General features: G+C 32.5%; 1 protein-coding gene across 5 annotated transcripts in view; it reads left to right on the forward strand.

The window, feature by feature from the left end:
- The window catches only part of LOC115213932 (beta-1,3-galactosyltransferase 1-like), a 270,873-nt gene that overhangs the window by 222,204 nt on the left and 22,875 nt on the right, over nucleotides 1-25,794 (forward strand). For 4 of the 5 annotated variants that reach the window (XM_036504844.1, XM_036504845.1, XM_036504846.1 and 1 more), the window contains one exon: nucleotides 5,651-5,738. The gene's annotated coding sequence lies outside the window, so the exon portion shown is untranslated. Of the gene's footprint in view, nucleotides 1-2,076; nucleotides 2,284-5,650; nucleotides 5,739-25,794 lie in introns of those variants that run through there. The other variant, XM_036504847.1, reaches the window with a different exon arrangement.

Below are 25,794 nucleotides of genomic sequence, written 5' to 3' on the forward strand. Positions count from 1 at the left end.
CTCTCTTGCTGCTGTTAGTTTGTTTCTCTTTAAGACGTGAACTATCAGAAGCTTTGTACTATAAACTGCTTATCATAACAATTACCTCAGGTAGACCAGACTTCCTCTACAGACTCCAGCTAGCATGACATAAATCTCCGACTAAATTACATCCTTTATTCTTGGCTTGAGAAATTATGTATTCCGTTTCCGCTTCATTGAAGCTCTTATGATTAATTTTCATTGCCTCATTTCAAGAGTGGTTGAGGAATTATCCTCTAAACCAGCGCCTGTGATTGCTATTTTATTCTACTGGACCCTCATAAATATTGGATATTTAAAACTATCCCTTTATATTTTTATTATTAAATGTTTTTAACAATTTTGTTTAAAAAATTGTTGAAATATTTTGTATATTTCAGGAAGAATACCCATTTAATTACGCATGGATTTTAACAGCAAGGGTCATGTGGGCACCATTTGCGAATCACTGCTCTAAACGGTGACTTGGTGCGAATGCCTGTAACACAATAGACTCTTATAAGGTCAGCAAGGTTGGAGGTGTTAGTGTTAAATTACTTGACAGGCAGATGTTGGTAATAAGTGTTTAAAACGAAATCTGATCAAATAAATATGCTAAATTACTCTGTATATTCATACTGGTCGGAATAACGAAACGTGTACGTAATGAGATCGGAATCAATTACAAATCAAAATCGGGAATTTCAATCTCTTGGCAAAAGGTTGCACTCTAAAAATCAAGGGAGCGGTGTGGGGTTTTCAAATGCTTCTTTTGATACCATTTGCTCAGTAATGTAACTTAAATTAACAGACACACCAATGCATGCATAAATACATCTGTACACCTATACATAGAAAACTACTCTATTTCATAAAGTCAAATTTCCAAAGAAAGTGCCTTCTTTGTATACTGGAAGCAAGGCTTTCTTTCTCTGGTGAAATTTTAATAAATAAAACCAAGAACGAAAATATTCACACACACACGCGCGCGCACACACACACACACACATAATCACTCATACGCATATATGTACATTTAACTGATAAAAAGAAAGAAAAACAAAAATTCTATCTACATATCTATAACTGTGTGTGTGAGTAGGTATAGATGTATATATAAGTTGATATATGTGTGTGCGTCCATTTAATATGAACGCTTCTCCGAGATAATTCTCTCCTATTTAAATATGTGAGTAGGTATAAATGTATATATAAGTATTATATTTTACCGAGTAATGACGAATGAAGCCTTAACATGCTCGTTGCTTTCACTGGTTATCTGTGAAACCAGCGGTCGCATCTATATATAAGCGTCTCTCTTATATGCGTATTCCATATTTTGAATGCCACTAGATGAAAATTTTTGTCGCAAAATTACAGGAAAACGTACCCCTTCATGTATATGTTCCTTGCGAATCTGCAGTTGTCCTATAATATAGTAGAAAAAAAAATTAAATGAATTCACCAGAGCCACTATGGACCACACACCCTTGTACGCATAAAAACAGATAAACACAATCATTCAGGAAACGAAAACAACCCTGTCGTTAACAAATTCACGTCACGACTGCGTTGTTTGAGTTTAATATTATGATACAGGGAGTTGGAAAAATGAATAACGCAAACACATAGACAGAGATTAACCAATACCCTGTGGGTAGAATCTAATAGACGGAAAGCTAGTGGAAGCCAGTTATATACTGTTGTAAGGATATATGTGTGTTTGTATGAACCCTCATCTTTACTTGTGTATGTGTTTACAGTAGGAAAGTGACGTATGTGTATTTGTTTCCCTTTGTGTTAACAAGTGTGAAGTCGATATCTGAATCACTCATGGAACTCCGCCCATTCTGGCGGTGACACAAAATGGGTGGTGCCCATTGACTGAAGCTATTAAATGACTAGTGAGCATACACACACACAAACTCTATCTCTCTGCCTCTATCTCACTCACTCTCTCTCTCTCTCTCTCTCTCTCACTTACACAAATACACATACTCGGATATTAATACCCAGTAGTCTTCAAAGATATTTTATTCGTTATCGTTCTATGGTAAGCTAGCTGAAGTGTACACCTGCAGAATTTGATTTCAGATCTCTGTTGAATGACATTTTGCACTATCTAATGGACTGGTTAATACAAAATGGATGGGTGTAACCTTGTCGACCATAGCATGTATTCAGGATGTCTATAAAAATGAAAAGTGTATTTGTCTAACAACTATTTCTAATAAGAATCTTAAGCCATTCTCAACATTTCTATGTACGCGCAGTAGATATAAGGTAAAAGCTTGATCCGTCAATCGCGTTTCCTTTCGCATTTCGACTTTAATACTAATTCTTACCATTTTATACGTAAAGGATAAAACTAATGTTGTTGTATCTCAAATATAATCTACGTTCTTATAAAGCTTTTTATATTTTTCCTATTATTTCACTTGTTCACATATATACATGTGTGTATGTCTGTGTGTATCTGTGTATGTTTGTGAGCGTGTGTGTGTTTATGTGAGTGTGATTGTGTGCGTGCGCACGCGCGTGTGCATTTATTTTTTTAGCGCCTTCTCGTACACTGTAACGTGAAAGGATTTCACTGCGGGATCATGTCTTGGAAAAGAAAAAAAAACTATTCTTTCCATAGAGCTTTGTCAAAATCGCGTCAATGCATTTTTACTCAGCATGTCTGTAGGAAGTAAGTTTTTACGTAACGCAAAATACCGCGGCGAATGCTTTTCACGTCATAATGTATAATAATGCTTTAAAAAGAAAAGAAACCTCTTCATTTGGATACACTGTACTATGTCTGCGGACGCAACACACACACGCGTTCACACACACACAAACATACATTCACACACAGCCTACCTGCCCATTTAGTTGTGTAGAGCAGACGGCAAGAGGAATGTGAACAAGAACAGAAAATAAAGAAAGCAGTTAAAGGAAGTCGGGATGGGATGACAAGGATATGCAAAAATGGAATAAATTTTAACAACTTACAGAAGAAGGATTTTTCAAAGGATAGATATGCAGTTGCTAGTGGTAGGTTAAAGCGATCGATCTTTGAATCAATAAGTCACAAATATGCATTTCACATGCAGCAAATGTAAGGAAATCCTGCGAATAATCTATGAAATGGTAAGAAATTTACAATGAACAATAGGTTGGAGACTAGAAGAAACTTTACTAAGCAGTAGCTATATTCCTATGAGTGTGTAATGACAAATCCCTACGTTTCTGCTTGACTGTATACATGGCTCTGGAAATAAACTATACATCAAGAAACAATATTTTTTTATGTATGCCACAAAACAGAAATAGATAAATGTGTATTTATGAATACTGAAGCTTGTTGCAAACCTGACTTACAACATGCAGGGGAAAATGTTTGTGCCAGGCCATTATGATGTATGCGACAACAGGGAAAAAACAGGATTTTTCTATAAGTATAACATACACACGCACGCACACACACACGCACACACATATATACAGAAATGCACACACTACACAGGCATTTATGTATCTATATTTCAGTCTCTCTCTCTCCTCCTCTCTCTTATATATATATATTAATATATATATATATATATATATATATACATATATATATAGAAAATAGTAAAGAGTGAAAAGATTACAGAAGGCTTGTTTTAAAAGGTTAAAAAATATATATTTGAGTCAATATGTCTGAAGAATGTTATACATTTTTTTCATACAATGACATAGTATAGAAGAAATGACCGGTTTCGCGTACAGCTTTTCAAATTCTTAAATCGTTGTTACGTGAGAGCGGTGATCTAGATAATAAGTGATTCTTCGGTTTGTAAGGGAAATAATCGCTTAAAATTATTAGACTTTCTTTTGGATTGAGTTTCTCTGTATTATACATATATATATATATATATATATGCACACACATTCATGTGTGCGTATATGTATGCGTGTGTGTGTGAATGTGTGAGTTTGTGTGTATGTGAGTGCGTGTGTGTGATCGAGACCAATGGTTTAGTTTAGAGTTTTGTACTGAAATATAACCTAGATAAACATTACGCGTGTTTCACTTGCAAATACTTGTATGTTCTGCGGCACTTGTTACGTAGGATCTGCAAAATGACTCTCACAAACAAATCATCAGATATAAAATTATATAGGAATTAACGCACTGTCCTTTACCAACCACAATTAATACATATTGGTATTGCTGATTCTTCCTCCTACTCACCAAAGGTCTAGATTTCTGTAAAATATAAATAAACAGGTTTGAATGTAAATGTGACGAACAGTATTTTAATCATAAAATTCCTTTCCATCATATTGACTGAGGCTTATATATCTAACTACCTATCTACGAACACCACCTCGCACATAAACATACACACACACATGTGTATATAATATATATATATATATATATATACATATGAAAATATATATATATTGGCGCAGGAGTGGTTATGTGGTAAGAAGCTTGCTTGCCAAGCACGTGGTTCCGGGTTGGGTCTCACTGCGTAGCAACTGTCTTCTGCTATAGCCTTGGGCTGACCAAAGCCTTGTGAGTGGTTCTGGTAGACGGAAACTGAAAGAAGCCCGTCGTATATATGTGTGTGCATGTATCTGTGTGCCTGTGTTTGTCCCGCACAATCGCTTGACAGCCGATGTTGGCGTGTTACGTATCCCGTAACTTAACGGTTCGGCAAAAGTAACCAATGGAATAAATACTAGGTCTACAAAGAATAAGTCTTGGGGTCGATTTGTTCGACTAAAGACTGTACTCCAGCATCAAATGATTCAAACAAATAAAAGAGATTAGTCTCTATATATATATATATATATATATATATAATATATATATGTATACAGTCACGCACACACTCATTCATCTTTCATATATTTCTCTCTCATAAATATCTCTGTAAGCTTTCTTCCTCTTGTCCTTTTCCCATCCTCCACTTTTCTCTCTTCTTTCTTTCTAACTTATTCTTTTTTATATGCCAAGATATCGACAATTTTCAAAGTGTAGCACAACGATTTGGCTATGGAATTGTGAAACTATTTTTTCATTTTCTGAAAGAGCAATGATTTTGAGTTACGGCCCTTTTGCATAACAGCAACAATATACATGCATATAGGGATGAATAAAAAAAATGAAAGGAATTTCAAATGTATATCCAGTGACAGGAATATTTCACAAGTATGGTGACATACTTGTAGCCTGAAGTCGAGCCTTGTATAGCATATGACAAGATTTTACCCGGTTTTACCCAAAATGTATTCAACCTCTATACATGCATACATACACACACACATATACATATACATACTACATACATACATACACCACACACAAATATATAATATATATATATATATATATAGATTATATATATATATATGTATATATTAGATATATTATATATATATATGTATATATATATTATTATATATATATATATATATTATATATATATATATATATTATATATATATATATGCATATTGATATATATATATATATATGCATATATGCATGCATGAATAATTTTACATGTGTGAGTGGTCCCTTCGTTTATGAATTTAGTGTTTGTTTACTTTTACCATATTCAATCAACTTTAGCTGAAAATAAAACAAAACTTAATCTTTTTTTTTCAGAAATATATATTAACTAAAACCAGAATATATCCAAACTGAGATACAAAGTGATGACTGAAGATTGTACATAGGATCTGCCAAAAATAATGTAAGTGCATTATACTCTTCTCTTTACATATATTGATTTCAGTGGAGGGGGTTAAGTCGATTATATTGGTCCCAGTACCTATCTGGTACATATGTTTTCGACCACAGAAGTGAAGAAAGACAAATTTGACCTCGGAGAATTTTGAATTCAGATCGTGAAGACGAGCGAAATGACGCTAAGCGTTTCACCCACCGTGCTGCAGATTCTGCAAGCTTGGTGCCTCATTTACTATCTGGAATATTAATTGGCTAACAAAATCTGCAGAGCGTCGGAAAACAGTCATTGGTTATCATAGGTTTCGTTTACAATCCAAATATAATTCCCATTACATTCATTCAAAATCCACCTGATGTCAGTAGTAGGCGTTGTCGATTGACACTTTAAGTCGGATATGACTGTCTAACAGAAGAGCCAAATAATGAACAATCCTACTTTTTAGGAATTGGTTCGGAATTTCTAAAGTTCGATAGCTAAACCAATTCATGATATTGCTGCAAATTCAATTTCTTATTCAATCCCAACGGTGTCTATTGTCTATTTCATAAATTGTATATTGTGATCTCTCAGATATTCATGTTATTATTGATATATATTTGTCTGCTTCAGTAACTCTCTACTTATGAAGTATGCATGTATGTATATATCTATCTATCTATCTAGCTATCTCTCACACTCATCATCTCCCTTTCATTATATGCATATTTATAAACACACATATACCCACATACTTGAATATATATTATATATATATATATATATATACCGATAGGTCACACAAAGTGTGTCAATAGCCAGCTGGAGAAGATTTTCTCCTGGGACTACAAGCTACAGTAACACCCACCCTTAATGGTTAGCCACATTTAGATGGCAAATATATATAATATATATATATATATATAATATATATATATATATATATATACATGTGTGTGTGTATTGTTGGCATATGTGTCTCAGTGCATATGCATGATTCACATATGGATGTATTTGTATATGTATCTGCAACCTCATAACACTTTTCCTGATTAGTATTATAATGTAACAGCGGCCGAGTTCTACCAGACGTCTTAATTTTGCAAAAGAATAGAATTAGATAATGGCATCGCTATAACAATGGCTTTTTATTAATAACAAAGATTTCTTTATTGAGGTCCATAATGGAATCGTAATTGTATATTATTAAACACTGAAACAATATGAAGCATACTGTGTCATTCAATTTAAAATATCTAATATCCTTTTATATATATTAAAGAAATATATTGTTCACTAAGAACAAATTGATTCTTAAAATGTCTGATCCTTCGCACTCTACTCTCTACAAAAATATAATATTAGCAATATATATATATATAAATTATAACATAGTTTTCAATATAAATTCCATAAAAATATATGTAGAACCTTTTATTAAATTTCTGTACATATAATTGAGAATATTTTTTATTCATAAAAATATAAATTGAGCATATTTAGCAATTTACGGTCCTATACTTCAATGAAATATGAGAAAAATATGAGGAAGGGAAAAGAATACGAGCTTATAGATTTATCTTATTCCCATTTGCTTTCCTCTGTCTACAAATATGTGTGCATGTGTATGCGAGTGTATGTGCGTGTTTCTGCGTATGCTTATTTATAAGAAGTTTGAATCAGAAGAGAATGCGAAATTAAGTCATAAACTTTATTACATCAAGGTTGTTTCTACTTTAAGATGCAATGCTTGTGTAACGCCCTATATCCTCAACGGAGGTTACAAATGAAGTGAGGCTATATTCGGACAAAATATAAAAGGGCACTCCATGTTTGATGCTCTGATGAAGTTATAGGGCTATACACAAGCATTTGCTATGAGTGCTTTGATTCTTATAGCAGGAACAGCTGTAACCTATTGGCATTCATGATTTAACTTGTTATTCCGTTGTCATTCTAATTTCTTATTATTCCTCTGCACTCAACTGATGCTTCGTTCTGAAGCATTTGCAGAATGCGTTCTAACCCCAGGTTGTCAGTAATGCATGGTAGATTCTGAGTGTGGTTTCTCACTGGGAACATTCCTTGATTTGGATCTTACGTGTATAGTGTGCCGTAAACTGCATGTCGGAGTATAATCTCGTGTACCATAACGGATACGATTTGTATTTGGTCTATACTTGTGAATGAATTCGTAACTAAATAGACACACCCGTTCTTGCTTTAGTAATTTTAGTAAGTACTTGAGTGTTCGTACATATTGCTAGGGCACATTTATGATATCCTCGGCTCTACACTAGTGCTTTTGTTATTAAAATATGCTGAGTTTATTGGATCCTGGTGCATTTATGACACACACACACACACACACACACACACACACACACACATAATATATATATATATATATATATATATATATAAGTATGTATACACATATACACAATACATATACTCATTTCCTCATTTATTGTTTCAGTCATTTGACAGCGACCATGCTGGAGCACCGCATTTAGTCGAGCAAATCGATCCCAGAACTTAATATTTGTAAGCCTGGTACTTATGCTATCATCATTTTTACGGCTAAGTTACGGGGGCGTAAACACACCAGCATCGCTTGTCAAACGATGTTGGTAGGGGGACAAACAGACACACGAACACATACACAGACAAGCATATATATATTATATATATATATATACACATATAAGACGGGCTTCTTGCAGTTCGGTCTACCAAATCCACTCCGAAGGCTTTGGTTGGCCCGAAGCTATAGTAGAAGACACGTGCCGAACGTGTTACGTAGTAGGGCTGAACCTGGGATCATGTGGTTGGTAATCAACCTACTTACCACACATCCACTCCTGGGCATATATATATATATTTGCCACAGAACGTCCCAAAACTAAGCAGTAGTATCTAAGCCATGTCCAAGCCCACTTACTTTACCTCTGAAGGAAACAAATTATACCAAAGTAAGTGATCTCTACAAACTCTGTCAACTTAGCAAGAATGAAGACCGAACCAGAATTAGAAGATTAAGATACGAAAGATTGACAACTGAGCTTAACGTATGTGCATTCCAGTCAGTAGCTGCCGATTCGGATATGTTTGAAGCTCCGATGAACCTATAGGGTTATTTCCCACGCGCGCTTGTGCACACACACGTCTGTCTATATGCACATATATACGGAGAGAAATGCTAAATTTTCTGAATAGATATATGGATATAACTTTATTCATATATTTGTATATCCCTGTGTATATATTTATTCATATCTATGTATATATAAAATAACAGTATAATCCAGCTTTGCCCGGGATTAAGTTAGGATTATTAAGCTAATCAAATTCTGATTTCAAACAAAACTAAGTAACATCGACGTCAAATTGGGCGAAATCCGTTGAAATTGGTTTATATATATATATATAAAAATATATTATATATATATATATATATATATATATATATATATATATATATATATATATATATATAATATTTGTATATGTAACATATATATATATTTATATGGGCAACACACACACACATACACACACGTACGTACATACACCTATTGCATGCATGTTTTTGTAGGCATACATGTTCGTCTGTGTGTGTGTGTTGTCCGTATATCAACAAAACACATTTTTCCTCCATGGAAAAAAAGAATGAAGTCTTTAGAAAACTTACCCGTTGCTAGAAGGAGACTTAAATCTTGTTTGCTGTTTGCATACAATGGTGATTTCTCCGACTTGGAAATTGTTTAAAGTTTTCGTTGAAAATTAATTTTTGTTGCTATTTGCTGGTGCCTCAGGAAAGAAAAAGTTGACGAAAATATACCGAGGGTAATGACGAATCTCCACCTAAAATTAGAGCGACATTCGTGCTAATTTGTGGATGTGCATAAATTACATTCACGTACACACACACACACACAAACATCCTGCCATTTATATATACAGATAAGTGTGTGTTTGTGCTTGTGTGTGTGCTGGTTTCATTGTTAACTGCAATACATGTTTTAGCTACAAGGTGTAAACGTAGTTTGATATTTTTCCTTATATAAAGTATTGTTTTCGTAAAGGCAGTGAAATATTTAAACGTATTTCACGTTGTTACTGCGTAGGATGAACAAGTAAGATTTTGGGTCCGATATTGATTCTTAACGAAATCGTGTTTGTTGACCCGTAGTCTCATGGTTAATATTCTCTTAACTTGAATGATTATGATACGGTCATGGTTTCAATCCTTTTGTTTTCTAGATTATAAACGTATGCATTTTTTCTGTGGCTTTCCCAAGCTAATGTTCTTTTATATTTTGTGGGAACACAGTCCAATTACATGCAAATAAATTGTAACGTATATTTACAGATTGTAAATTAGAAGGGGCATCAAATATTTTAGTTGGGCACTAGGGCAGCGGACTCGTGGTCATAGGATCGCGGTTTCGATTCCCAGACCGGGCGTTGTGAGTGTTTTTTGAGCGAAAACACCTAAAAGCTCCACGAGGCTCCGGCAGGGGATGGTGGTGATCCCTGCTGTACTCTTTCACCGCAACTTTCTCTCACTCTTACTTCCTGTTTCTGTTGTACCTGTATTTCAAGGGGCCGGCCTTGTCACTCTCTGTGTCGCGCTGAATATCCCCGAGAACTACGTTAAGGGTGCACGTGTCTGTGGAGTGCTCAGCCACTTACACGTTAATTTCACGAGCAGGCTGTTCCGTTGATTCGGATCAACCGGAACCCTCATCGTCGTAACCGACGGAGTGCTTCTATCCATCCATCTCCATGTGTGGATTGAACGTTATTTCTTAGAGTTCCAACCATAATGGTTTCCATAATATCAAATAATAATGATGTTGTCGCTTTCTATTTTATTAATTTACGATTAAGTTTACGTTGAGGCGTATACGTTCCCTGTTTAATTCGTTATCCAGTAGATTTTTGATCCTACGGCATATAAATATCCGCCTACGTTTTACTCCACGTTGTATTGGGACGTTCATATCCTGATATAGGAATAAGTCTAATTAAATCGACTTTTCATTTGTCCCAAAATTGTAGGTTAATCTTTAAACACGTCTAATATCTAAGTAGTACGAGTTAAAATGTCTTAATAACGTTGCTTCATCGAAAGTTTATGGGGCTATAAAGGAAATTGGGGGCTACGTACAATCATTTTTAGTTATGGTGAATTTGTGACATGTATGTGTACGTTCGACTGTATATATGTATTTATGCGTACTCGTAATGTAATTCTCTAGCACACGATTCGTTAAAAACTGGATGAAAAGGCCGCAAGCTAAACGATAACATTCAATACAGTTTTCTGCCGCGGAAAAGTACACACTAAGTATACGCCTGCTCAGGGCTACGGAAAGCGATAGATATGATCCGCATTACGGTGACTCCTACTATTCTTGTTGCAAAAACATCATTTCAACATACTCGCACCTACATGTATATATATATATATATTAATATATATATATAATATATATATATATATATATATACAGAGAGAGAGAGAGAGAGAAAGAAAGGTTCAGATGAATATGGTGCTTAAGTTGAGGCACCAGAATTTAGTACGGTGTTATCCATAAAATTTCAAAATAAGGGGATTAAAAATCAAAATAAGCAAGAAGGATATCCACAGGTAATGCATTACAATTGTCTCCTGGATCTCCATTTAATTGAACAATACAACCATCACATTCAATTTAAATTGACAGAGCAATCTTCAACTGCACAAGACGTAGGATTAATAAATTAGAACAGATGGACATAGTAGTATATATATATATATATATAATATATAATATATTAATATATAATATATATATATATATAATATATATATGCATATATACGACGGGCTTTTTCAGTTTCCGTCTACCAAATCCATTCACAAGGATTTTGTTTGCCCGAGGCTATAGTAGAAGTCACTTGTCCAAGGTGCCACGCAATGGGACAAAACCCAGAACCATGTTATTCGTAAGCAAGCTACTTACCACACAGCCATTTCTTTCCAGAACTGGGCGCCACTGCGTGGTGCCTAGGACTACAAATTTGCCATCAAGATGTAGGACAAGATACTGTGATAGCCTGGGCTTCCGAGGCCCACAGCTCTTCAATATCCTCCCGAAGAACCTGAGAGACCTGCATGGGGTGGATGCAGATGTCTTTAAAATGAAACTGGATCTCTTCCTGTCAGGTGTCCCAGATGAACCAACTTCACGGCAGGAGGTGCAGATGAGGGCAGCTGCATCGAACTCTCTCAGTTGCTAGAGAGCGTTCGTGAAGTAAATCCAAGTAGCAACACCAAATGGCGGTGCCCCAGCATGGCCCAGCTCATGAGCTGAAACTAGATTCAGTCGATCAATCAATCAATCAATCATATATATATATATATATATTATATATATATATATATATATATATATATATATATATATAGATATTATATATATATATATATATATATAATATTATATATATATTATAGGATGGCGAATACAATACTCGTTATAAATATCACCACCAGTGGACCTAGCATGATATCTATAACGAGTATTCGCCACCCTATATATATATGTACCTTATGAATATATTCTTAGCATTCTCGAAGTTTCAGCTCGGCATTGTATCTATTGCTGAATGTGAATACACATTGCGCGCAATATTTGAAAAATTATAGCATATAATGATGGGACACGTGTTATCCTGTCTCTGAGTTATAAGCTAGTTGTTTAGGCTGCTTACTGACGAGGATTCGCCTGTGAGATAATTGCTAAATTATCTATTAAAAGATAGCAAACGATATTATTCTGCTTAAGTAATCCGAAACCAAGATATAATCGTTATATAACAAGGTAAAGGTTTTATTTTTCATTTACTTCGAAATTTGCTATAAAATTGTGGTGTTTTGGCCGTGTTGGCTGCTATTTCTAGCATGTAAAATTGCCTGTTAAAGGGTAATTTTCTATTTTGAAATACGCATATGTATATATATATATATATATATATATATATTTGTATGTATTTATATAAATATACATGTGTGCTTGTGTGCAAGTGTATGCGTACAGTCCATGTATGTATGAATACGTTGTCTGCAATTTCTTTGTGTAGCCTAAAGAAACTGCAATCATATTGAATATGTTATAGATGTATGATTATAAGGTAACGATTCCACTATAATCTCCCTTTCCCACCCCTTTCTCTCACACATATAGGCATCGTATATTGTACCGTATTTGCGTGTGCGTACTTGCGTATTATTTTCTCTGAATCTCCTTTGTTTTTGTTCATAATCAAAGACAATGCAGTCCCAAATTTAGTATTTGGTTCTCAGATATACTTATTTTCTAATCTGTTTCTATTTCTAGTTTTATTTCTACGTTAATCCGCTGCTTATCCCTGTAATATCCCAATATACTTGAATGGTGATTTCACTTTGAATTCGGCTCTCGGAAATAGAACTCATATATATATATATATATATATATATATATAATATATAACATATATACATAAATACATATACATATAGATACACAGGCATACACACACACACCACACACACAAACACACACACACTTATATATATATATTTGACCGTGTATGTGTGTAGGATTGTCGGTGATGTGTGTTTGTGTGTGTGTGTATTTGTGTGTATATGCATATACTAACGAACACTCTCATACACGAGGACATATACAAGGAATACATCCTTTCTTCGAAATCGAAAGATACAATATTTTTTTCCATTCATATTTGAATAGCATAACATGAAGTTTGTTATATATATTGGCTATAAGCGATGGAGCGCTTGGAAAATATTCGTAAGTCGATTTCATTGCCGCTGCTGCTGCTACTACTACTACTACTACTACTACTACTACTACTACTACCTTGAGTAATCTTCTCCATAATTTTCGAAATACAGAAACATTGTATATTGTGGACATTTTATCAGAGATTTTTCAACAAGAAGTATCTAAGATTATATTATAATATAATATATCATATTAATCATATCATATTTTATTTATATGTACATATATATTGCTGTTGCTTGTGTGTCATGATATTTGGACAATATTCAGTCATGCTGATGATCGTATTGATGTACCTGATATTTGTTTCAAATTGTGACCAATGGTCAGCAGTTTCCTAGGAGTGTTGTGCTTTTCGCGTTGCGTGTTAACGATCCTGCCAACTCGCCACCAAGGTGCAGGTGATATTGGAGGAGGTGGTGATGCATTGTTGCTGAACATCTTCCCTCAATTTTCACATATTTACGTAAATTTTCACATGGTATGTTTTGCCTCTGATGTTTGTACGCATTAGTATGTTTACATTTAGTCTCTTCAACATCACCTTCACTACAAAACAAAACTCACTTTTCTAATTTGGTAGATGCATGTATTCGCATCCATCAAATGTATTTTAAGGATACATACATATATATGTGTGTATGTATGTGTGTGTGTGTGTGTGTGTGTGTGTGCGTGACTTGCTGTGTGTTATGTGGACTGCACTTGTGTATGTTTTTGTGTTTTCACAAACTTATCTTTATACCTGTGTTCATTCCCGCCACCGCTTGAGAAACGATGTTGGTGCGTGTACGACCCTTTAACAGACCTGTTGTTCAAAAGGGACCGATAGACTATATCTGTCTCACTTTCAATACCTGTGTATATATAAATTAATATTTAAATATATATCAAGGGCAAACAAGTACGTATACAAGTCGCCTACATGCTTAGAAGAAGACGCCAATACCTAAAATCTTCCTAACATATCACCATAAATTAACACGCGCCGTACTTGTGCACATAAACGAAACATATATATACATATATACATACAAAACATATATATATATATATATATTATATACTATATATATATATTATATCTACATATAATACATATACATACATATACAATATATACATATACATATATATATATATAACGATATATACATACATATACACTATTATAATATACATATTATATATACATATACATATATATACATATACATATATATACATTTACATATACATATACATATTTATATCTATAATATAATATATACATATCATATTATATACATATATATATATATATACATATTATATATATATAATATACATATATATATATATTATATATATATATATATACATATATTATATAATATTATATATATATATATATATATATACTAATATATACATATATATATACTATATATATATACATATACATATATAATAACACATATATATATATACACACATATACTATATATATGTTTTGTATGTGTATGTATATATATATATATACATGCATACAAACATATGGTGTATATATATTATATGAAGGAGCAAGGATTACGTAGCCAGAAGTGGTATGGTTAATCTTTTCATTGTGCAGATCGATTTGTCTGCACTTGATGCTTGCTTCATGTTTCATTATTTTATTGATGTAGTTGTGCAGCTAGTCATTGATCACACAATACCTTCTGTTTCTGATTTCAGTTCACACCATTTGAGCCATTGTTAGCCTTCACTTTCGTGATTAATATTATCATTTTACTTATTGTTCGAAAAAGAAACCATTATTTTCTTAAAGCAAGAATTAGTAACAATTCAGAACAGAGCATAAAATGTTCGCAGTTTACACTACGCTGAAATTCTCCACAAGTAATTAAGTTTAACAGATTAAGAGATTAACTAAATACTAAAGTCTGTGGTAAAAATTGGTAATAAAAAATTGAAATATATAGCAAAATTCATAATATATTTTCGGCGTCATCAGGAGTGCTGTGTAGTAAGAAATTTGCTTCACAATCACATAGTTCCTAGTTCAGTCCCACTGCGTAGCACATCAGTCAGATGCCTTATACTCTAGCCTCGGATTGACCAAATCATTGTGAGTGAGCTTAGTTGATGGAAACTGAATAATGCCAGTCATATATAAATACATGCATATATATAATAATAATTGAGGAAAGAGATGGATGATAGATTAATCATTGATTTTTATTCCGTACGACAATTGTTTCGACCCATCCTGCAACAGTCTGTCATGGGTAGGATTTTGTGCATCTAATTGTCTTGCATAAATCTGTGCAGTTTGTGTCACATCCGTTACAGCCATAATGAAGGGGATGATACGCTGGGTGTACTGGGATGTCCTAGACATTTTGTTCGTGTGTCTGCTGTATTTTGGTTATGGCTGGTTACAGTCGTCCGTGGGTATGCAACATAAAATTAAAATCATACATTCATAAAATATAGAGTACAAATTATCAAATAAATATTACAAACTTGAGTTACGTCTATCTCCCGTTTCTTTCATCCATTATTATTACCATTATCTCAGCTAACAATGCGAAATTCTTGAAGTTAATCTACTGAAATATACGCCAACCGTGGATGACACTAGGTACGTTCCCACTCGAACTGGGAACGTGCTTTACTCAACACATTTATTGACATACCAATTGAACAGTGGGTTCGATAAAATCGACATAGTCTCTTACCAAAAATTGTTAGCCTTATGCCAAAATTTGAAACCATTACACGTTATTTCGAAATTGCATTCAGGCTTATTCATCCAGAACATATATGTTTTGATTATATATGGGAAAAAAGGCGGCAAGCTGGCAAAATTATTAGCACGCCGGCCAAAATACTTAGTGGCATTTCGTGCGGCCATACGTTCTGAGTTTAACTTCTGCCGGGGCCATTTTGTTTCTTATCTTTCGCATACGATGAAATAATTACCAGTTACGTACTGATGTCGATGTAATTGACTAGCCTACTCTAACAAAATTTCAGGCCTTCTAGCTATAGTAAAAAGTATTATATATGGGTCATTCCTTTGCTACAAATATTATGAATGCAAACGCGTGTCTTTAGTATGTCCAATAAGTTGACTTATGCACAATTAGTATATCGGATATAATAGTATGCGCTCTTCTCTCCCTTCCCCTCTCTCTGTTTATATATATATACATATATATATATATATATACATATATATATATGCATATATCTATATACATAGATATATACATAAATACATATATATATATATATTATATATACATATATATATATATACGTATATAGTAATTACATATATACATACATAATATATATATATATATATATATACATATATATATATATATATATATACATATATATATATATATATACATTATATATACATATACATATATATATACATATATATTATTCTATATATATACATATATATATACATACATATATATATATACATATATATATACACACGTATATAATATATACATACATACATATATATACATACATATATATATACATTACATATATATACATACATATATATACATAATATTATATATACATACTACATACATATATATACATATATATATATATATATACATTATATATATATACATGCATATATATATATATACATACATATATATATATACATACATATATATATATTATACATACATATATATATATATACATACATATATTTATATATATATATACATACATATATATATATTATATATATACATATATATACATATATATATACATATATATATATATATATATACATATATATATACATATACATATATACATATATATATATAATACATACATATATATACATATATATATATACATACATATATATATACATACATTTTATATATATATATACATACATATATATATATATATATATATACTACATATATATATATACATACATAATATATATATTATTATATACATATATATACATATATATATACATATACATTTATTATATTATATATAAATATATATATATACATATTATATATATATATACATATATATATATACATGTGGAGGCGCAATGGCCCAGTGGTTAGGGCAGCGGACTTGCGGTCGGAGGATCGCCCAGTTTCGATTCCCAGACCGGGCGTTTGTGTGTGTTTATGAGCGAAAACACCTAAAAGCTCCACGAGGCTCCGGCAGGGGATGGTGTGATCCCTGCTGTACTCTTTCACCACTCTAAAGGCGGGCTCTAGCATGCCGCGCAGCATCAAATGACTGAAACAAGTACAAAAAAAAAAAGATATTATATATATACAATAATATATATAAATATATACATAATTACACATATATATACACACATATATATATACACACATATATATATACACACATAAATGTAAACACACACACATATTTATATATAATATTATATATATATCTATATATATAGTACCAGCTAATTTCCACAGGAAATTTCGTTATACATTTTTTGCCGGTACAGATATTAATCAATATATACGTAACTTTATTTTTCTGTGTGCGTCTGTATTGCAAGTGGCAGACATTCCATAAGTTAGAAAATTAATATTCATTTGGTTCATTGATATAGGACATTATTTCCGGATCGAAGTTATAATCATAAGAACGGTAATTTTGGAGCCGGTAACTCCGAAAACTTAGCCCCATCCCTGAAATTATGGCCTCGTGCAAAAATTTGAAATAATCATTATCATCATCATCATCATCCTCATGACGTTGAGCAGCCAGAATGTTTAGTGAATTGGATAAAGTACTTAGCGGTATTTCTTCCATCTTTTGATACATCTCAGTTCAAATTTTACCGTTGTCGACTTTGCACTTCAACATTTCGGTGTCGATAAATTATATAATTTGATAGAAATGCTTTCTTCTTTAGATGTTTTCTATGATATATTTTCTATGACAATGCTGGATTTTATTACAGTCTTTAATAGATACAGTGCTCTAATCACGCCTGTTAACATACCAGATAATTACAGCTCATTGATATCCAATTGGATGTTAATAATTTGCGGAAAGTTTCTGTACAAGTATTTAAGGAATGAATTACGGTAATAGCAGTGATTACAAATAATAAGTGTTATGATATATACTCATTTCAAACGTATATATCCTTACTACTGCATGCCTACAAAATATGTAGGTATTTGGTTTAGTGTTTTGCTTGTGGAGAAATTTTAAAAAGGAACATGTCGTCCTTATCTTCTCAGTGATTCATAACGTCCTCGGATGCTCCAAGAACCAATTGTGTAGAAAATTGTTGTAAACCATCCAGTAATCTTCTCCCTTAACTTCGCACATTTTTCTCTCAAACTTGGTTTTGATATTTCTCAGACTATGGGATTCAGTGATATAGTTTCTAATACTCGAATGTCAAGTAATGATATTCTTATGGTAGTGGATCTTCATGTCTCAAATTGTTTCAGTGGTGTGATTAGGACCTGTAGTGTAACAACATAATAATATGTAACTATTATACGTCATGACAGCCTATATGTCATGCTTAGAACATCTCTTATTGCTTAGTATACAACAGTTTCGCTAATATCCCATTGCGTACGCTTTACAAACACTCATGCCAATTTGTTTTACCGTTTTTGCGCTTTTTTACGCGCTTGCTAATAATACTATTAAGATTATGGTTATGATAGAAATGATTGAAATAGAAAGGACGTGGACGCTTAAAGAAACAGCTGTTCCTGTTATTTTACGTGACCCAGGTATGATAAATAAGGGTTGGTAGAAACATATAAATAACATCACAGGAGAACCATGTCTCTGAAAAATCCAGAAGATTTTGTTGATCAATTCTGTCCACATTCTTAGAAAAACCACGAAGATATTTCTCATCTGTCCAACTCTCCAACCTTTCCGTCATACTGCATCATCTCTTATCCTTCACGTATCCTAGGGCTCTGGTTTTTTTCTTGACAAGCGATTAAAACAAACATGCAGACTGAAAGTAATAAACAATAACAACAACAACAACAATAATAACAACAAATGTTTTGATAGTAGTACGTGTAGTGGTGACAAAATAATAACAAAAATAACAATGATAATAATAATAACTATCATCATCATCATCACCATCATCACCATCATTCTCATTATCCTCCTTATCCTCATCATCATCATGGTAACATTATTAGTATTGCAAATATCGATGCTGAGCATGGAAAAAGTAGTAAATATGAAATATTTAATATTTGCAATACATGAGAAAAATAAAACCAACGAACAGAAAATCAGCCAGCTGTCGATTTTATTGCATATTTTATCTTAGTCCCAAATATGCAAATACAAACACATATGATGTATTGAAACATATAGACGAAGATACATTCACACACAAACTCTTATACATATCTATATAGACACCACCACACTAAAAAAGATACTCACACACACACATATATATATATATATGAACACATATACGCGCGCACACATGTATTTATATATTTATACATAAACAAATATACATGTACATTCGCCCCTAGAATTATACGAACCAGACAGACTCATATGTGCTGCATGATTTCAGTCAGCCAATGATTTGCTTGAAACGTAGCGAGAATAAAGAGTCGTAAAATACGAGTTTAATAGCCTGGAAATTTAAATTTCTTTGTTATTGCAATTTATTTTATGCCAAGTTGTCTCAAATGGTATAGGTATTCGAGTCGGTTATGAAAGACTTTCATTATCAACCGGTAAAATTGAAAAAAAAAAATCTCTAGGACTTTTTTCTAGGAAACAATTCTAAATGTGCAAGTATTGTGTTCTTTAATTCGTTTTTATTTCTTATTTTACACGTTATAAAATATTTTTCACTCGATATTCTCCCATATCATCATACCTGTTTAACTTTGAATAATATTGCCTCGGCGATACAAGCAGCCATATTGAAACATATATTCTATTTGTTAATACTTTTAACATATATTTGTACACTGTCCTTTTGAGAAAAATAATTGCTTACAGAAAGTGTAACTATATGTGCGAGACCGTGTAGTCCTATAAATAGCAGTTTTCTACGATATTCTGCAATAAGATTTCAGTACCCATTTGAAGTATTTTCATGGCCTACACCTCCATGTCATACATACTATTTGTTGTACATCTAATACGTGTATAATTCTGTGTCCTATTCTGCAATCATCCGACAGCCAGTAATTGTTGGAGAAGCATTTGCAAATACATGAAAACTTCTATTTCGATGTCCTTTATTTAAATAATAGCTCAATGTCCCTAAATGCACATGTTGTTCCATAGCATGTTGTATTCATGATCCCAAGCTAGAGGTCGTTGGTGCGCTAATCTTAGCGTTGAACTGACGTGATACAACATTATCATAATAATGGATATATATATTTAAGTTAAACATCGCAGTAGAGATGACGCAAACAATAGATCTAATGTTTTAGATTTCATAATTCTGAAAATTAGAACTAAGTTATCATATAGTTGTAACAAAAGTTAAAACGCGTTTGTTGTATGGCGAAGTCAATCAAACAAGAAATAGGAAGACAAGTTTGATACATAGACACACACGTGCACGTATACATGTATGCATAAACACTCACACAAACACACACACATATATGATCCAAATTACTCAATTTCTCCTGTATTTCTTAATTTTTTGAAAATACATTAACATCAAAACACCGAAAACATATTACCTGAATGAGTGGAGCTGGTATATTTTGCTTCGTATTATAACGAAAGTCTGTAAATTATTGCACACCATAATAGAAAATAATACTACACATTAACGCCAGCATCCTTATTAGCTCTCTAATAGTCTTAATCCACACAAGTATGTGATCTTTTGTCAAAGTTTACAAAAGTTGTGTGGCCTCCAAACTTTTTCGAATGTGAGCTGCAATGGCTATTAGGTTTGCAACATGAAATAAGCTGCTTTGTTTACCTAAAATTATCAATTGCGCCTCAGTTAGCGTAACAAAGCGATGGTCATGTTATAGCAAATCTGCTTCATTGCCATTTCAACGGCGCCTGACGCTGGACATTTGAGTGCTGGAATGTGCTTTCGCATTAATAAAATCTTATCTGCGAAAGAATATAAAATGCTTTCTCGAGAAAGAAATAAGCTTCAATCGAAGCAGTATTTATTAGATATGTTTTTGCATTTGTGGATTAGTTTTCCAAGACAATGCAGTTAATTTTACCCTATATACACATACCGATAAACGTGTTTGTACACGTATTGATACATTCCGTTCTCCCAGAGCATACACTGAATCATTATAACTTAATATCCAAGTGGCAACGAAAGCTTTAATACTGATATCACGATAAAATTTTAAATCAGTTGCTGACCTCTTGTGGTAGCTCCCGTCTGTTTCGACACATGAGTGTTTGAAGAAAAGCATTAGAAAAAAAAAACAAAGAACAAAGAAAACACATGTTTATATATACAAAATTGGTATCTATTTGCGCTGGATGAGTGAGTGTAATTCCAGTCCAGGTATGGGTTTTGCTATGAAGTCATAATGGAAAAAAACAATGATTTTTTATTTTATTTAGGCTGGGATTGAATGAATGTGTCTGTTGATTGCAGGATATATTCTCTTAGTGTTCTGTTTCTACAACTCAAATTGTTTAGATGCGTTATGACGCATTTTACGTCACTCAGGACAATCTAGGCCATACGTTACTCAACATATAAAATAAAGCTCTAGGTATTTTAGCTGTTGTTTCAGATTTTCCTCATACATGTCTACCTGACCTCGGAATCCCTCTCACAACAGGTATATATTTCATCCACCCAGAAAAGACGAAAGGTGACGTGAACCTTGGTGGAATTTGAACTCAGAACAGGAAGCCGGATAAAATGTGACTGAGGAGAATCAGACTTGTACTGAAGACTGAACGCAACTCTGAAAGTCACAACGAAGCCATTAATACCCCGGTACTTTCAGTAGTCCAGTACAGTTTCAACATCGTTAACTGGAATCCTATGGAAGTCCAGTGACTGGACAAGTCAACTATTGACATCCAAGAATACACACCAATCTAAGTCTGACGTAGACTGTGCAAACACGAAGGCAGAAGAAACTCACACTCTATTGTCAAAGAAGACTATAAATTGGAAATGGAACACGGCATCAACTCTGAATCAGACGAGGATCCTTAAACTACTACTACCAAGTGATCAAAAAAATCAAGCAGACTGCAAAAAATAACGGGCAGAAACAAATTGAAATCTGCTTGAGCCAGCAGCCCCTATATTAACATTCTCCGAAACCAAAATGCTAAAATACGTCAAGCAACAACCCATAAGCGATTGAGGAACTCAGGATTGAAAGCAGAAATGAAAGGCTACATACTGGCAGCACATGATCAAAGCTAGTTTACTAGAAATTGTCATGCTATCATTCTCCAAAACTATACTGGCACTATATACAGATTCTGTGACACATTTGACAAAACAATTGATCATCCCGTTTTGGGATGTCCTGTTCTGACACCAAGTGAGTATTTACATTGGAAAATATATAAACACTACTTAATCGGAACCCCAAGTTACTGGTAAGAACATTATCCTGAGCGGTTGTTGAAGGTAAAAATGTCACTATCCTCTTGGATTTTCCAGTTCACACTGATAGAACCATCCAGGCTTATCGACCAGACATAACGCTTAAAGACAGGGAAGGAATTACTTGCAGACTAATAGATGTAAGTGTTCCCTCTGATAAAAATATATCTGTAAAGGATATATATCTCTATATATAAAACTGAAATGCGTTTTACCGCTTGGATCGCTTTCAATGCCACTACATCCCGTCCGATTCGCTCCAAAATTTACAGGGACATGTAGAATGAGGTGACGAAGCTCGTGGCCTACATTAGAAATCCTTATCTTAAAAGGTGTGGTTGCTAGGGGCCATCTTACTCACACACGCTATTCCCTCCAATACCCTCTCACTCCTCTTCATTTATAACTTTGAAAATTCCACTACCGTTAATTAAAGTATCTGTCACTCTCGCTATTTCCTCTCTTTTTCACTGACTCTGTTTCTTACCTTCCCATCACTTCGGCGGCGTTCTTTTAAGTATCTGTCTGTCACCAACAACACACGAGCATGAGAACAAATATTATGAATCAGATTTTCTTGTGTTCATTTATATGTGTGTGTGTTCTGTATATAAATATGTATATATAATGTGTGTGTGTGTGTGTGTGTGTGTGTGTGTGTGTGTTCTATATATAAATATGTATATATAATGTATGTGTGTGTGTGTGTGTTCTATATACAAATATGTATATATACAAAGTGTATATATCTGTATTTATGTATATTAAACTTTTTCATACTTTTTCATAGTTATATATATTTTTAAACACATTATAAATATAATTTAATAATTTTTATTTTCAATTTAAATAATTTAAATTTTTCAATTTTATATTTTATATATTTTCTATATCATATTTTTTTTTATGTTTTTGTTTTTGGTTTTTCACTTTTTGATTTGCCTATTAGTGGTTTTATCTCTAACTAGCAGTATCGCCCGGCGTTGCTCGGGTTTTTAAGGGAAATAACTATTAAACATTTTTAGAGAGTTATAGCCAAAGAATAGCAAAAAATGCATTCAAAATGGAAAAAAAATAATGGTAATTTTTTTTTTAAATCGTTGACTCATCGTAGACATTTTTAGAGAGTTACTTCCCTTTATTAAAAAAATATGCGTTAAAATGGAAAAAAAATAATGGTAATTTTTTTTTTAAATCGTTGACTCATCGTAGACATTTTTAGAGAGTTATAGCCAAAGAATAGCAAAAAATGCATTCAAAATGGAAAAAAATAATGGTAATTTTTTTTTTAAATCGTTGACTCATCGTAGACATTTTTAGAGAGTTATAGCCAAAGAATAGCAAAAAATGCATTCAAAATGGAAAAAAATAATGGTAATTTTTTTTTTAAATCGTTGACTCATCGTAGACATTTTTAGAGAGTTATAGCCAAAGAATAGCAAAAAATGCATTCAAAATGGAAAAAAATAATGGTAATTTTTTTTTTAAATCGTTGACTCATCGTAGACATTTTTAGAGAGTTATAGCCAAAGAATAGCAAAAAATGCATTCAAAATGGAAAAAAATAATGGTAATTTTTTTTTTAAATCGTTGACTCATCGTAGACATTTTTAGAGAGTTATAGCCAAAGAATAGCAAAAAATGCATTCAAAATGGAAAAAAATAATGGTAATTTTTTTTTTAAATCGTTGACTCATCGTAGACATTTTTAGAGAGTTACTTCCCTTTATTAAAAAAATATGCGTTAAAATGGAAAAAAATAATGGTAATTTTTTTTTTAAATCGTTGACTCATCGTAGACATTTTTAGAGAGTTATAGCCAAAGAATAGCAAAAAATGCATTCAAAATGGAAAAAAATAATGGTAATTTTTTTTTTAAATCGTTGACTCATCGTAGACATTTTTAGAGAGTTACTTCCCTTTATTAAAAAAATATGCGTTAAAATGGAAAAAAATAATGGTAATTTTTTTTTTAAATCGTTGACTCATCGTAGACATTTTTAGAGAGTTACTTCCCTTTATTAAAAAAATATGCGTTAAAATGGAAAAAAATAATGGTAATTTTTTTTTTAAATCGTTGACTCATCGTAGACATTTTTAGAGAGTTACTTCCCTTTATTAAAAAAATATGCGTTAAAATGGAAAAAAATAATGGTAATTTTTTTTTTAAATCGTTGACTCATCGTAGACATTTTTAGAGAGTTACTTCCCTTTATTAAAAAAATATGCGTTAAAATGGAAAAAAATAATGGTAATTTTTTTTTTAAATCGTTGACTCATCGTAGACATTTTTAGAGAGTTATAGCCAAAGAATAGCAAAAAAATGCATTCAAAATGGAAAAAAATGATGGTAAATTATTTTTAAAATCGTAGACTCATCGTAGACGCGCGCTAATACCCAGAAGGGCTCGATATGAATCACGACTATAAGATACCCGGTTTTGGTTAAACTGCATTGCAAAATGTGGGAGTATTTAGGAATCTAAATCGGAGAGACAAACACTCACACAACTTCACTTTTATATATAAAGATTTAATTTATACAGATATATATCTCATTTGTATACATTTGTATATATATAATGCGTGCACACAC

Source organism: Octopus sinensis, linkage group LG7, assembly GCF_006345805.1.
Source record: "Octopus sinensis linkage group LG7, ASM634580v1, whole genome shotgun sequence".
In the NCBI taxonomy this organism is placed as follows: domain Eukaryota; kingdom Metazoa; phylum Mollusca; class Cephalopoda; order Octopoda; family Octopodidae; genus Octopus; species Octopus sinensis.